A 12,370-nucleotide genomic window follows, 5' to 3' on the forward strand; every position below is an offset into this window, starting at 1 on the left:
TTTAATAATTTTAACATAGATAATATATTTTCCATATTTAGTTTATAGAATTCCTCCTTATACGAAGATCACTAATTTATTATGGGGCTATGTGTGACCTGATAGAGTGGTGAATCTGTAATAACAGTACCATTGGTTCATTTGTTTTGTTCTTGTTGATGACTAGAGATGAGCGAGCGTACTCGGAAAAGCACTACTCGCTCGAGTAATTTGCTTTATCCGAGTATCGCTGTACTCGTCCCTGATGATTCGGGTGCCGCTGCGGCTGACAGGTGAGTCGCAGCGGGGAGCAGGGGAGAGCGGGCGGGAGAGAGGGAAAGAAAGATCTCCCCTCCGTTCCTCCCCGCTCTCCCCTGCAGCTCCCCGCTCCGTGCCGACACCCGAATCTTCAGGGACGAGCGGGGAGATACTCGGATAAAGCAAATTACTCGAGCGAGTAGTGCTTTTCCGAGTACGCTCGCTCATCCCTATTGATGACATTTTTATGTCACATGACCATTACATCAGCTGTGATGATGTCATCATGCTGACAGCTACTATTCTCTGTACTAGAGACTGTGTAGAATGTATTTGCATTCCACTCCTCAGCACCTCATAAAAGCTGCGTCCCTCACTATACGTCATCAGTGAGTGACACCAGAACGTGGTGGGAGCAGTGTCTGGGTAGGACACCGGCTAATGATAGAAAGTGTCTTTTTATTGTATAAATGTCTGTCTTGATGCCTATGTTGCTCTTACTTGAAAAGGGAACCCTGAAGCACTGAAATGCATTGTATGCACCACACTATGTGTTTTGAAGCTTAAAAGCTGCATTTTGAAAGAAATACCGATCCAAACCTATTGGGTATTCTTTCCCTATCTGGACCATTGGACACAAAATAAGGGTCTTTTTTTCACAATGATTAACCCCTTTCTCCCAGATGTAAGTCTTTTCTACATTACGAACCTATGAGCGCTGAGAGTATTTTTCATTTTGATTGCTGATATCTTCTTCACCCAATCTCTTCCGGATTGTGGGTTATCTCCTACTGCTCTCCGAGATCACGGACATAGGGATCTATATTTCAAAGCCGACCAGGAACCCAGGCGCTGGTGGGTGGGTCCTCTTTGGGGACCCTAGACTTGCGCCAAGTAAGTCCCCTCCTGTATTCTGTATTAATATTTCCTCTGAGGCACTATCCGACCCACATTCCAAGCTTAGCAGCTCTATATTTCATACCAGACTAGATTCTGATTGAATTGTTACTTGCACAGTAATTTATTGGACAATACAACACTGCAAGGAAACAAAGACTGTTCAGTCCAAGAAGAAAAACTATGCCAGCAGCCATCTCTTGGAACAATATCCTCTTAGTCATTATCATACTTTTTGTAGACAAGTAATCCACACCTTGCCAGATGATTATTAGTAAAGTCTTTACATTTCTCTTTGCCACAGAAACAAGAAAGTTACTGTTCTTGGCACTTGTTTTCAGCATGTGGCTCACAAAGATACCCTTGGGGCTCAAGCATAAGTAAAAGTAATTCCACTGTGGTAAGTCATAAGACGCTCTTGTAAGTCATTACAATAGCAAACTGCCTAAAGACTTCTGTCTGAAAAGCTTAAGGGAAAACTCTCACTTTCTGAAATGTTAATGAGTGAATATCTTCTCAGCTCTTTGGCTTGGGCCTTGGCTGACCTTGTTGACTTGGAATTTAATAAGACTTGTTTAGTCCCATTCTTTTTCTCTGTAGTTGCTGGTTTTCATGTATACTCTTTATAAGTACACAGTATTTTATATGCTTAGTAGAACCCATTAATTTCAATGAGGTCATTCACATCTGCATATTTTTCATGCATTTTTGGTTGCGTGAAAAAAAACATGCAGCATATCCTACTTTGTTGTGTATAACTCACCAAAATAGGCCATAGAAAATAATGGATGAGTGCACTTATGCATGAAAAATGTGTATTTTTTTGCGTACAGAAGGTTTTCCATTAGGGGTTCAGACTGCCAGTTAGACCTGTTTGACTTAAAAAGGCAATGTTTTAATGTTTAATTGCTTCTTCTAACATTCCCATCAGGAGGAGATGCTATAGGTTGGTAATTCTATTCAAAATATGTTTGATATTGAGCATTTAACAAAGGATTCTAACATGAATGATGGTGTAGTGCTGTTGGCCTTAACACAACAGTTAAGCTTCTGCTGGTTTGATGAGGGAACGATTGGTAATGTTGTGAGACTCCTAGGCTCTAATGCAAAATCTGAAAATGATGAGATGCAACAGTACTTCTCAGCCCCATAACTACTTTAACCCCTTAACGACTGCTCCATCGGGAAACTACGTCCCCAGAAAGTGGGCTTTAATCCTAGAGGACGTAGTTTTATGCATCCTCTTTGGATTAATGCCCACTTGCCTGAGGACGTGACAGCTCCATGCTGTCGGTGCCCGCAGGTAGCCGACAGCATGGAGCTGTCATCCCAGGATGCGGGCAGTCCCCCCCGGTATTGCGATCGGCGCTATCCAATGGATAGCGCCGATCGCAAAAAAGTAAATAAAACAGTGAAAAAAGTTAGATATTCAGCTGCCCTGATGGATCCGATCCATCAGGGCAGCTGAAAATACTCACCCACCTTCTCCCCGCTGCCCGCTGTAGATCTGGTCCTCCCGGACCTGCCGCAGGCCTTCTGCGCATGCGCGCCAGACGATGACATCACGCGCACGTGCAGAAGCCCGGGAGCGCCCGGCAAATTTAAAAACTCCTGGCTCCCGGCTCCTGAAGGTAGCCGGGAACCAGGAGGTGTTACCGGGGACCGCTGTGAGTGGTCCCTGGGCACGCGATCGCCGCTATCCATTGGATAGCGGCGATCGCGAAAAAGTTTAAAAAAAGTTTAAAAAAAGTAAAGTTTCACCTCCCCTCATGTCCCGGGACCCGAAGTGCCCATCTGCGCATGCATGCCCGATGATTGATATCGGGCGCGTGCACAGAGGGGCTCGAGCCCCGGGAAATTTAAAATCCCTCTGCTCCAGGCTGCCATGTGTAGCCCGAAGCAGAGGGATGTCACCAGGGACATGATCACTGTCATCCAATGGTGACAGTGATCATGTAAAGTTAAACAAAAAGTGTAAAAAGTAAAAAAAAAGGGTAAAAAGTAAAAAAAAAGGGTAAAAAGTGAAGAAAAAAAGTTAAAAAAAGGTTTAAAAAGTTAAAAAGCTTGCATTTCATCTCCCCCCCACGGATTATATCTGTGAGGGAGGATGAAATGGCGGACCTTACCCCAGCTTCTGCGCACGCTGTCGTCGCCACAATGGCAGGCGCATGCGCAAAAGCTGTGATGATTTAAAATCTCCCTGCTCCTGGCTACAAAACTGAGCCAAGAGCCTGGAGATTGCACGGGGGGCCGCGGTGAGCGGTTCCTGATCACGTGTTCGCCGTTATCCAATGGATAATGGCGATCACGTAAAAGTAAAAAAAAGGTGAAGGTTCATCTCCCCTCACCGATGCGATCGGTGAGAGGAGATGAAACTTTTTACCGGAGGCCTCCGTATTTGCACCCCGACGCGATCTTCCTCCTTGAACTTTCCCAGATTCTGCACATGCGACCGCCGGTAAAACACCGGACACATGCGCAGGAGTTGGGGAGCCCAGGAAATTTAAAATCCCCTTACTCCCAGCGACCAACGGTCACCGAGAGCCTAGAGCAGTGACGGGTGGCCTCGTTGAGCGGTCCCCGGTCATGTGATAAAAAGGTAGCGATCTACCTTAGGCCGGTCTCACATGACCGGATAGGAATTACGGATTCCGCATGCGTCTGATCCGCGGTAATACGCAGATCAATCGCATTGGATTACACAATTCCGCTCACATTAGTGGGTCGTAATTGTGTAATCCACTCGCAGAAAAGAGAACGCAGCATGTTCTATTTTAATGCGGATATCCGCAACATATAGCCCATTGTGCTCCATGGTCGCGGACATACCCGCAGCCCATACGCAACTACATTGTGTACGGGCTGTGAGTACCCGTGTCATCGCTAAGCAATGGTGCAGGAAATACAAACAAAAAAAAGTGCTGCGCATGACCGCCTGTGTGAGTAGGCAGTTATGCGCAGTACATTACGCGGCCATACGCAGGGTCACAGCCGGGCTCACAGATGGGATCCGCTGCGCGCCTCCGCAAGCGGATTCCGCCTACGGCTGCGTGAGCCCGCCGTTATTCAGACTGCTACCTGTAATACGTAATTTACAAGAAGCCCCGGGAACGCTTGCCTTCATGCAGTTCCAGGAGTACCTTGTTGAGCGCCTATTGTGTGAGACCGCCGCACCTCATCAAGCTTACGGAGGCTCACAGAGCGCCACTTTTTACACCTCATACCCGCCACTGAGTTCAAGAAATACCCCCAAAAAAACATGAGAGGAGGGGGGATACTGGTTTTATTGCCCCATGTACCCATCCCAACCAGCCTCCGTAATTACCCTTGTCTTTGGAAATACTACACAGTTCACATTATTACTTTTATCTAAGATTTAGGGAACGCCGAAAAGGGCGCGGAGTGTGTGGGGGTGGGGAGGGGGAGGGGATTTTTTTTAAGGTGTCAATTTTTATTCCATACAAATGAACAGTGGGGCCTGGGATTTATTCAGTTGTGCCCTGCAATCCAACGGGTGTTCCCTCCATTATGGGCCTAGCCATGTGTCCTGTAAGTAGATTAGGGCCACAATGGGTATGTTTTTGAACATGGGACAAACTGGGGTATCCATTTTGGGGTGAATGTCTTCATTCCTATGTACACTGTACATAAAAAACAGTTTTGACGAAATTGCCAAAAAAATGAAAATCGTATTTTTTTCCTTCTGCTATGCTTAGATTTATTCAAATACTGTAGGGTCAAAATACGCAGTACACCCCTAGATTAATTCGTTAAGGGGTCTAGTTTTTAAAATGGGGTCATTTGTGGGGCTTCTTTATCATTTTGGCCGCTTAATGGCTCTATAAGTGGGCGATGGGGCCTGGAATTTATTCCGTTGTACCCTGAAATCCAACAGGTGCTGCTTCTATTATAGGCCTAACCATGTGTCCTTTAAGTAAATTAGGGCCACAAGGGGTATGGTTCTGAACACTGGATAAACAGGGGTATCCATTTTGGGGTGAAAGTCTTCATCCCTATGTGTGCTGTACAAAAAAACCCATTTTTAAATTGATACAACTGCCAAAAAAATGAAAATTGTAATTTTTTTCCTACTGCTTTGCTTAGATTTATTCAAAAATTGTAGTGTAAAAATACACAGTACACCCCTAGATAAATTCGTTAGGGGGTCTAGTTTTCAAAATGGGGTAATTTGTTGGGGTTCTCTGTCGTTTTGGCCGCTCAAGGGCTCTACAAGTGTGCTATGGGGCCTAAATCACCTTCATGCTAAATTTCTGTTCTGAAAGTCACCGACTACTCCTTTCATTTTGGGCCCCGTTGTGCATCCAGACAAAAGATTAGGGCCACAATGGGTATGTCTCTGAACACGAGACAAACAGGGGTATTCATTTTGGGGTGCAAGTCTTCATTCATATGTGTGTTGTTCAAAATAAGCAGTTTTTAAAATGACAGAATTGCCAAAAAAACGAAAATCACATTTTTTTCCTTTTGCTTTGCTTGAATTCATTCAAAAACTGTGGGGTAAAAATGGGCAGTACACCCCTGGATAAATTCGTTAAGGGGTGTAGTTTTCAAAATGGGGTCATTTGTGGGGGTTCTCTTTTGGTTTTGGCCGCTCAAGAGCTCTACAAAGGTGCTATGGGGCCTAAAACGCCTTCAAGCAAAATTTATGTTCTGAAAGACACCGACTACTCCTTTCATTTTAGGCCCCGTTGTGCACTGAGATATAGGATTAGGGCCACAATGGGTATGTTTCTGAACACAGGAGAAACGGGGGTATCCATTTTGGGGTGTAAATCCTCATTTTCATGGGCACTATAGGAAAAAAATATGTCTTTAAAATGACATATTTGCAAAAATATGAAATTTTATTTTTTCTCCTCTAAATTTGATTAATTCCTGAAAAAAAACTGTGGGGTCAAAATACTCATGACACCCCTCAGTGGATACATTAAGGGGTGTAGTTTTTAAAATGGGGTCATTTTGGGGGGTATCTATTGTTCTGACACTAATGAGCCTTTGCAAACTTGGCTTGGTGCAGGAAAACAAAGTGTTCCTCAAAATGCTGAAAAGTAATGTTAAATTTGTATGTCCTCTAAATGGTTAAAAAAACACAAAAGTTTTTCAAATGTGCATTCAGAATAAAGTAAACAGATGGAAATATATATCTTATAAAAATTTGTACAGTATGTTTGGACATATTTGAGATATTACAGTTGAAAATGTGAAAAAATGACAATTTTTTCCCAATTTTCCCAATTTTGGCGCTTTTAATAAATATACACAAATTATATTGGTCTCTTTTTACAACCAAAATGAAGTACAACATGTGGCGAAAAAAACAGTGTCAGAATCACTTGGATATGTAAAGCCTTTACGGAGTTATGCTACGTTGAACGACGCATGTCAGATTTCCAAAATTTGGCTCCGTCACTAAGGCGCAAACAGGCTTCGTCACTAAGGGGTTAATTCAAGTATCGAAACCAACAGTTACTAAACTATTTGTGCCATTTATTACCTCTTTAGAATTAATTTGTTTTCCTTCCCACTTGTTTTATATCGATGACACTGTTGCTTGAGAGTGTTGGTGTTGGAATGAAGTGTTAACTTTCGTTGTGAAATGTGATTTACAAAGTTGAACGATGCTTAGAATTTTTCCCTATAGCATGGAAATTATCAATGATTCATACTTTACGGAATTTGTAGTTTTACAATTACAAACTGATCAAATACTCATTAAGGTTGTCAAAATGTTCTCTTAACGTTTCTAATACTTTACAACAAATAACTAAGAAGTTAAGATTGTTTGTTTTTTCTTGCTTTTGGTGACAGAATATTTAGTTACAATGTTGTTTCCTTCTTGTATAACCCAAAGAAACGCTGCATACAAATGTGTGTCTCAACTTTCACTCCTAACGAAGCATTAAAGTGTAGCTCTATTAGCGCCATACGTAAAGTAACTGATTACAGGATTGTAAGTGTTATTCTCTAAAAATATATATTATGACAATTGCAGTTTACAAGTGGGACCATTCCTGGTATTGAACAATGCAATGCAAATTCTCCATAGCATCCCTGTTGGCTGTTCTACAGGCAGAATCCAGACTGTAGGAAATCTTTGTGGAGTGTTTTATCTTTATTACATATTAAAATTACTTTGTGGACTTAGGCTACTCTTACACATGCATTCAGAAAACGCTGCTCAAAATCACAGATTTTTTTACCACAATTTCAAGTGGTGTCTTTTACATATGGTACAACGTTTTAATGCATGCCATTATTGTGATTGGTGATCAGGTGCATTATAGAAGCATGAAAACACAGTAAAATAGAACAGATAGCACTCAAAAATTGCGGCGTTCTAATGCAGTGTTCTAGTGCAGGTTCTGCGAGGGAGTGTTGTACCATGATTACGTGGCACGTGGGACGCCACGCTAATCATGGTAAAAAGCCTTAAACCCTGGTTTAAACACAACGATTATCGCTCAAAAAATCTTTTGAGCGATTTTAGAGTGATAATCGTTGTGTGCTTAACAGTGCAAGGTGATCGCTCAAACATTGAGCGATCAACTTGTGCTCCGAGCGGAGGATGCAGAAGACAAGCGGGGCCACTTGCCTTCTGCATCCGGCTGTTCCCCGCTCAGAGCGTCCGGTTGTTATACATCCGAGCGCTCCAAGCAGGGTACGTAGAACACAGCTGGACCACTCTGGACTTCATACCCAGCCTGTTTTCAGGGAGCGTTTTCAGTATCAGTTGTATCCCCCTCTGAATTCCTGATAACTGCTCGCTGATCTTTCAGCATGTTGAAAGATTAGTGAACAGCAACAGCTTAACCGAAACTGCACGATGTCAGTGCAGTTAGACACAACGATTATCGCTCAAAAGATGGCTTTGAGAAATTTTTGAGTGAAAATCGTTGTGTCTAAATGGGCCTTAAGGAGGTTCTCTGAGATATTCTTCTTCTCCATGGGCTGTGATATATTGCACTGCAATCCCAGGCAAGGATTATGGCAAGTTTGGAGTTGTTTCTGATTAGAGATAAAAGCTAATTTGGTCTATTGTAATGTGTGGCATCCCCTCAGACAGCCTGTGTCATCATTAATAATTGTTAGGTACAGAACAACACCTAATGATGCACCTAACTACCGCCAATAATTTTCCATGGGGTCAGCACTGCTCAACCTGTCATTTTCTATTCTTCTATGTGCCAATTCGTCTAGAACATGGGTGAGCAGTAGGAAGTCAGCACAGCTCGATGCATACACCTCTGCTTATACACACAACACTACATTACTACAGCATCTCTCCTGATTGATATAAGATAATGCACATTTTGCCTTTTCCTCTTCTTTCTGAAGACATTATTAGGGTAGTATAGCAACTCTCTCGGTTATGAAAGAAGAAATTCTAAGATCCTCCTGATCATATCAGGCCGTTGATAGTTTTGCATTCCCCTAATATCATTAAAGGGATCCAGACATAAGCTTCACTTTAATGCTTTAAAGCTAAATATTACTATTTACTTTCATCTATCTATCTATTATTATGCATGATGTTTTAAGTTTTTGAAATTCAATTTCATATCCATTTTAGATATCTAGTTCAATACACTACTTCACACCAATGCCATAACGACCTATTCTCCAGTTTCTTAATCTGTAAACCTGTTGACGTCTTACTGCGATACATTGGTATTACTAAAATACAAAGGTTTATAAATTCAAGCTATCTTCAGAAAAATCACATTGAAGGGATTAGAGCTCTCTGCTGAACATTTTCATTACAAGGTCATTACTACTTAAATCAAGAAAAGAAAATGTAATAAAAAGCTGGATCTAAGCTGCATTTCACCCAATGAATTGCTAATTTCCGAGCAAAGTCAACAGCAAAGCTCTACACTCATCAAACTATTTTAGTTTGTGTTTCCCGATACAAAGTCAAACATTCAAGCTCTTTTTTCTTTTATACAATCAGTAACATTGTAAAGCGGCAGATGTGGACCTGCTGTGCCACTAACTGATTTGCTTTGGGCTACTAATGAGCACAGCTCTAAGATGTTACTAGTCTTCACCCCTTAACCCCCTTTTTAGAGCGATCTGGCCTTTATGGCAAGGAACCTACAGATCGTTTCCCTAATAGTGCTCTTGGTACAGTAGCAGCTGACCTTGGTGGGTCAAAAGCATCAAAGCACACTAAAGGGACAGGCAAGGGTATAGTCAGCATAACAGGCCATGGTCAAGATCTTTTTTAGCCTTACACAATATGTTACTATGACAGGACAGGCAAAGTTAATGCAATATAGTTAAACAAGCATAAGGTTGGGGTAATCATGCAAATTGTAGTCAAGAAATGGGCAGAATTCAGGAAAGTTGGGTATATAGGTAAGGGTAAGAACCAAGAATCTAGCTGCATAAGGAACCCATTGCTCAGGCACTCTCCAGTAGGGAAAGCATCTGGATAGGTTGGGTATGGGAAAGCTTGATGCATACACTGGCCGCTTAAGATACAGCTTGAGCATGTGCTCATGCCCCTTATGGGCAAAGGAGACAGCTGTGGGAAGAGTGCATAGAAAACGTTGAGGATGCTGGCAGCTGCAACCAGTGTGAGAGGAAGATGAGGAGTGGCATCGCTAGTGGAAGCCATAGTAGACCTGCTCCACATTGGATGTTTCAATATTTTAAAGAGTTTATCCTGTTTATTTTGCAGCAGAAACATTTGCCATAAGTAGACCGGGCCTTTCACCTTCCGTCTTACTTAATAGTTTCCTGTTTAATTTTTTTTAGAAAAATCCTTTCTCAACCCTAGTACAGTGCATAAACTTACATTTATCTACCTCAAATTTCATTTGCCAGATTTTTGCCTAAGCCTCCAACTCTACTAAAGCCATTCTGTAATGCAATGTCTTCAGTATTGATCAGAGTATTGATCTTTCCACTCTATAAGCCATCTGCATTGTCAATGAATACATTTAAAAGACTAGAGCTTTAACACTGACCCCTGTGGCACTCCATTATGAGTATGTTCCTTTAATGATCAGCCTATTTTAGGCAGTTATTAATGCAACAGGCATCTCCCCTACATTTATGTGGAACAATATCTACAGTATTACCTAGGTCAGGTATAAAACTCCCTTCCTCACATTATCATAGAAGCGGAGAAGATTGCTCTGAATAAGAGCGGTTTCAGCTACATCTTAAAAAAAAAAAAAAAAAAAAAAGCCTGCATTTTTGGAGCCTAAGGCCGCCTGCAGACAGGCGGGTCGAATCCGGCGGCGAGGATTCTCGCAGCGAGACCCGACCCGAGTGCCTGCAGAGAGCAGCGCGCACTCGCCCGTGGCTATGGCTGTTTGATGTGCCGGCTTGCCGGGCAGTCGGTGCATGAGCAGACCGGAGCCGGCGGCCGAGCCCCGCAGAGAAATAGAACATGCTGCAGTTTGTTTGCCGCGCAAGATTTTGCGCAGACAAACCACGGCCGTCTGCCTAGGATTGCATTTGCTAACGCAATCCTATGGCAGCTTCCGAGGGCGTAAATTGCGCGGGAAATCCCGCCGCGGAATTTCCGCCCGTCTGCAGGTGGCCAAAGTCAGTAGTGCCTTCAAAGGAAATTGAAAATTTAAAGGAAAGACTTTTACTTCTCCTTCCTGCTGGATCCAATTCAGCTTTTCCATTGCGGACGGTGCTCCCATAGAGAGGAGTGAGGCCGCGACGAAAAAAAAAATGCTGCAGCCAGGGAATCTGCACCGCAGCAGCGGCTTCTGCCAGCTTTGCCGTGACGGATTGGCCGCCTTGTGTGGACGAGATTTTTGACAAGTCTTATCCACATGGCTGGCCAATCCCGTGATTAGCAGCCGCAGGCGGATTTGCTGCAGGGAAATCCCACACGGAATTTCCGCAGCAAATCCTCCCTTTGTGAACACATCCTAAGGGTTCCTTTACACAGGCATTTTTGCACATGCAATACGCAGAGAATACAGGCCAATGTTTTCAATTGGTTCATTTAAATCTTCTTTTTTTGCTAATTAATTTGGGGCATGGTTGTGACTAGAGATGAGCGAGCACCAAAATGCTCGGGTGCTCGTTACTCGAGACGAATTTTTCGCGATGCTCGAGGGTTCGTTTCGAGTAACGAACCCCATTGAAGTCAATGGGCGACCCGAGCATTTTTGTATATCGCCGATGCTCGCTAAGGTTTTCATTTGTGAAAATCGGGGCAATTCAAGAAAGTGATGGGAACGACACAGCAACGGATAGGGCAGGCGAGGGGCTACATGTTGGGCTGCATCTCAAGTTCACAGGTCCCACTATTAAGCCACAATAGCGGCAAGAGTGCCCCGCCCCCCCAACAACTTTTACATCTGAAAAGCCCTCATTAGCAATGCATACCTTAGCTAAGCACCACACTACCTCCAACAAAGCACAATCACTGCCTGCATGACACTCCGCTGCTACTTCTCCTGGGTTACATGCTGCCAAATCCCCCCCCCACGACCCAGTGTCCACAGCGCACACCAAACTGTCCCTGCCCAGCCTTCAGCTGCCCTCATGCCACGCCACCCTCATGTCTATTTATAAGTGCGTCTGCCACAGGAAAAGCAGGCACACACTGCAGAGGGTTGGCACGGCTTGGCAGCGACCCTCTTTAAAAGTGGCGGGGCGATAGCCCACAATGCTGTACAGAAGCAATGAGAAATCCAATCATGTGCCACCTCCATCAGGAGCTGCACACGTGGGCATAGCAATGGGGAACCTATGTGCCACACACTATTCATTCTGTCAAGCTGTCAGACCGCGTTTTTTTATATATAGTCACAGGCAGGTACAACTCCGCAATGGGAATTCCGTGTGCACCCACAGCATGGGTGGCTCCCTGGAACCCACCGGCGGTACATAAAAATATCCCATTGCATTGCCCATCACAGCTGAGGTAGTATTGTCATGTTTAATGCAGGTGGGCTTCGGCCCACACTGCATGCCCCAGTCAGACTGGGGTTCTTTAGAAGTGGACACAGATGCATTTACAACTCCCTGTGGACCCACAGCATGGGTGGCTCCCTGGAACCCACCGGCGGTACATAAAAATATCCCATTGCATTGCCCATCACAGCTGAGGTAGTATTGTCATGTTTAATGCAGGTGGGCTTCGGCCCACACTGCATGCCCCAGTCAGATTGGGGTTCTTTAGAAGTGGACACAGATGCATTTACAACTCCCTGTGGACCCACAGCATGGGTGGGTGCCA

The 12,370-nt window shown here is 43.8% G+C and overlaps 1 protein-coding gene across 2 annotated transcripts in view; it reads left to right on the forward strand.

The window, feature by feature from the left end:
• The window catches only part of ATP10B (ATPase phospholipid transporting 10B (putative)), a 361,387-nt gene that overhangs the window by 25,071 nt on the left and 323,946 nt on the right, over nt 1-12,370 (forward strand). Inside the window, exon 1 of one of the 2 annotated variants that reach the window (XM_066591078.1) lies at nt 1,518-1,534. The exons of the other annotated variant lie outside the window; for it this stretch is intronic. The gene's annotated coding sequence lies outside the window, so the exon portion shown is untranslated. Of the gene's footprint in view, nt 1-1,517; nt 1,535-12,370 lie in introns of those variants that run through there. 2 annotated transcript variants of the gene reach the window in all.

This window comes from Eleutherodactylus coqui, chromosome 2 (genome assembly GCF_035609145.1).
Source record: "Eleutherodactylus coqui strain aEleCoq1 chromosome 2, aEleCoq1.hap1, whole genome shotgun sequence".
In the NCBI taxonomy this organism is placed as follows: Eukaryota; Metazoa; Chordata; class Amphibia; order Anura; family Eleutherodactylidae; genus Eleutherodactylus; species Eleutherodactylus coqui.